The sequence below is a fragment of the Arvicola amphibius genome, chromosome 8 (assembly GCF_903992535.2).
Source record: "Arvicola amphibius chromosome 8, mArvAmp1.2, whole genome shotgun sequence".
Taxonomy (NCBI): domain Eukaryota; kingdom Metazoa; phylum Chordata; class Mammalia; order Rodentia; family Cricetidae; genus Arvicola; species Arvicola amphibius.
Genome location: NC_052054.1, coordinates 16,357,529 through 16,361,914, shown reverse-complemented (window position 1 = coordinate 16,361,914; position 4,386 = coordinate 16,357,529). Strand labels below are relative to the sequence as shown.

The following is a 4,386-nucleotide window of genomic DNA, read 5'->3' as shown; positions in this document are numbered from 1 at the left end:
GGAAGATGGAGTTGCTGGTGACAATGACCTGTTCCATCTTAATGAGGTGATAGAGGAGTCATGGAGACAGTCAACTTTAATATTTCACACCATGTTTAGTCAGAAGTGAAATGGCAGATTAACAACACCATCAGAAGGTTTCTTTTCTGGCTGTGATGTAGAGAGATGGAGATTGTTCCAGAGAAGTACCAGAGGCAGCTGTTGACAACGACTGCAGATCAGATTACAGAAGAAGCTGAGGAGCAGCATGGAGAAGCACCTAGTGATGAAAAGGGTGTCAGTTACAGTGGCTCCTGCACATCTGCATCCCACTCTACCTCATCTCAGGAGGACACTTCTCCCTGCTCACAGACTGTGCAGCTCAGCTTCCCAGGGATTTTTTTCTTTTTTCTTTTCTTTTTTTTTTTGGGGGGGGGATGTATTTATTCCAAACCTTTCTGCCATTTTGTCTTTCAAACAAAAATGACATTTTGAAATATAATTAAAAAGAGACTGCATAAAACCAAAACAAGTAGGAGGTCAGCCAGATATCTATGTTTTTGGTTCTCCGGGCCTTTTACTTTACTTTTAATGTGTTTTGGTGGTTTTTTTGAGACTAGATTTTATTTGTGGCCCGAGCTTGCTTGGAACTTCCTGTGTATCACAGGCTCTTACTTATCTCAGCTTCTCAAGTCCTGTGCTGACAAGTGTGTGCAACCACACCCGAGTTCACAGTTCATGAAAATGTTATCTTCAATACTGACCTTCCAGAGGAGACATCATGGTCAAGCAGATGCTTTCCTCAGGGCGAGGCTCACCCACTGCACTTGGGGTGTGCTGACCCCTGTGAGTTCCACAAATGCAGGAGACTTGGCGGCATAATCCTAAAAGAGCAAATAAAAAAATGATCTTGAAATAATTACACATACTCAAAAACAAAAAAAGCAAAATAAAAACAGACCTTTGTATTAACTGATATTAAATGTAAATCTTTTACACTAAGCATGCTTATTGAAAATATTTTGAAATAATAAATTAAAATCAGAGTCTTGCTCATCTTTACCACACTTCTCTGTGTTCGCTCTAGACTGCATATGGCAAAATCTAACCGTGATGGTGCTGAAGATGAGCTTTGCTTTTGTAACAGCTCATTTCAATTCCAAAATCACAAATATTAGCATCATAGATTCATGTGCACTGAAGTCTAGCAAAGGACATTGATCAAATTAGATGCCTTTTTTGATAGATTGATTGATTGGCTACTTGCTTTGTTTGACAGGATCTCACCATGTAGTCTAGGCTTGCCTTGAACTTGGTGATTATTTTGTCTCAGCCTCCTGAGTGCTGGAAGTAGAGGTATGTACTACTGTGTCACCTTTTAAATAATTTTTGTCTATTCTGTTTTTTTCTTAAACACTATCATAAAGCTATATCTACTAATGCACAGAGTATGACACAGGCTTAATATTTGGTGCTCTTCTACAATAAGCTTTTTATCTGGACATAAACCCATGCAATAATAATGATGGTGGTGGTTATAACAAATAATAATAATAGTTCCTTATTTCCTTCTTTCTTACTTTGAGATTAGGTTTCCTTCTGTAGCTTGTACTGGCTTCAAACTTGTTATATAATCAAAATGGCCTTTTATTCCTATTCCTCCTGTCTCTACTTCCTGAGTGCTGAGATTCTAGCTTTACCCCTATGTCCATTAGACATTATACTAGAACTTTAAAACAAATTGCACTAATAACATTTTGGCTAAAATGATATTTTCAATGAGCAAGGAGCAGAGTCTTTTAGGTCTTTAAGTGACTATCATCAGACATAAATGCCAAGTTCCAAGTAGTTTACATTCTGAAAAGGTTTTATATGTCCTCCTCTCAGGCCTCACTTTTGCTCCTCACACGTCCATGTTCTTAGGTAAAGAAAACTGAACTTGAAATGCTGAGAACAAAATAGATAAACTGAGTTTATCAATGTCTTTATTATGCACTTCTTGCACGTCTTCCTACTGGACAGAACTGTGGAGCAGTGTCCTTGAGGTCACTCCGCTGTGCCATAGCACACCACAACTTGTGGCCATTCCTTGTCCTAGGTCAGTGAGACAGCCCTGTGGCTAAAGAGCTGATGGTACAAACATGGTAACCTAAGCTGAATCTCTGGAACAACAAGTAAAGATGGAAGAACTGACTCCCAAGTTCTTGTTCTTATGCTGTGACATGAATAGATTCAAAACATGAGAAGTTTTCTACAGCAATTGTCAGGGACCAGCCTTGACAAAAACACCTCTTACCAGGATAGGGGCATGGAGATTTAGAAATATTAGTAAAGAATACAGAGCTACATGTGAAAATAACAAAACAGAAAAACATAGAAAAGTGTCTGGAGGGAGTTCTAGTGAATACTGAAATAGCCCATGTCTAATTTCCAATCACTTAAAATATTCCTGACCCCAAAAAGCAGGAATAACACAAAAATCTTCATTAACATGATACAAGGAAATGAACAGACCAGTTGAAGGTTGCAGGCTACATTTTAGTTAAACATTCTGTTGCTAGAACAAAACAAGTCACATACCCTCGACCAAAATATTCTATAGGCACACCACTCCCTGAGTAGAATCCAAAATTTTCTTCTTAAGGAACCTGGAACTTAGTTGAATCCTTAGACTTTTGTTTGAGGTAGAAATATATGTATTTCTCTATTCTTGAAATACAAGGGCTAGATATTAGCCACACCTGTTGACAATAACCTTGAGACTGAACTCAACTCAATAACCTTGAGATTGAGCTAAACTCTCTGATCCAAATCTAGGTGGGACCTTTGTTTGTGGTAGAATCACAATAACCTTGAAGGAATAGAGGTAAGTTCCAACTTTCTGATCTTTGGTCAATGTGGAAATAGGCTCACATTTTTGGGCCTCCACAAGCCACTGCAATCCCCAGGACACATACTGGGAAAGGATTTCATGCCATCTATGTGGGTCACTTCCTGAGTCTAAGATGTGATGGGCCTTACCGGGTCTGCCTCTCACATTCTACAGTATTTAATTTTTTTATAGTGATAAGGACCCTAATAATGACTGGGTCAATGACTCTGCAGGTGATGAATAGTTTCTTATATGAAAACTGAGTGGTATTTGGAAATTGTGTAGGCTCTTGAGGTGGTGATTCTGATCTTGGGGCAGTACTTTACTTCTGTCTATAGGTATATCACACTTCACTTTCTGCTATGCAGGTGCCAGCACACACTCGTGTGCAGGCTAATTCACATGTCACTTCAATCTGTTGTTTAAATTGTGGTTTTTAGTGAGTTAGCTTAATTGGCTTGTGGTTTCTGCACATCAGTATCAACTACATACAAAAAAAGAGTGTTCATGTAGATTAGTCCCACTAAATCTCAGTAAATACATTCCCAACTCACAAACCCCTTAGAAAATGTGAAAAAACTACTCAGTTACATCTAACATGGAGGGCCATGAGACAGACAGAGTAAAATGGAGAGTCCTAATGATTGTGAGAAATACCTTTGCAAATGTTTTTGAAATTAGTACATAGTAAGGGTCCAAGCAAGGAACATATTAAGAGCTCATATACTTGAGGCATTTGGAAGCTTGCTTAATTTTTTTTTATGTCTGGTGTCTGAGCAGAAGATTGTATGTCGAAATGACAGGCAACTAGACTGTCAAAAAGTTAGATCTTTGCTTTCAAGGATTAGTCTATCTGGGCATGGTGGCTCACACATTTAATTACAGCACTCGGAGGCAAACGCAGGCAGAGTTCTGTGAGTCTACACAGTAAGTTCCAGGCCAGCAGCGACTACTGCTTTTTATGTATTAGGTTTTTACAGTGAGTCTAGTAACGCTGTTTCTCATGCTCTAGTGAAGAAGCAGAAGGCGGCAGACATCTCCTATAGCATTAAGCCTTGCTGTCCTGTATCATGTCACCCTTAGAGAGCAAACAGCTTTTAATCAAAGGGGGGAACTTGGGTTGAGTCATGAGGAAATAACACTCTAGTGAAGTTGTCTACATCTTGGACCTTGTCCAACCTGAGGAGGCCTCTCCTGCTACATCCCTCTTCTGACTTCAGAGTTCTGCCCCCTATGCTGGCCCCATCTGTCCCAACAGTCATTCCCAGCTTAACTGAGAAGAACCTATGACAAGAAGAGGACTCATTTAGTGGGGGAGATGTGCTTGAGGGAAACCGCAAGGACTCCTTTCCCAAAACTTCTCCAGATGAACCCCATAGCATGCACAGCCCTCCCCAGCCACACACCAGCCTGGTCCTTACCTATTTTCATCAGGAAAAAGATGATGACGATAACGATTACGATGACTATAGGGGTAATCACATTCATATTCCAAGATTTTGATGATGTCTGTGTAGTATTTAAAGTCCTTACTG

The 4,386-nt window shown here is 39.7% G+C and overlaps 1 pseudogene; it reads left to right on the top strand.

Moving 5' to 3' along the window:
• Nucleotides 1–735: 735 nt before the first annotated feature.
• On the top strand, nucleotides 736–864 carry LOC119822097 (annotated as a pseudogene).
• The last annotated feature ends 3,522 nt before the right edge of the window (nucleotides 865–4,386 follow it).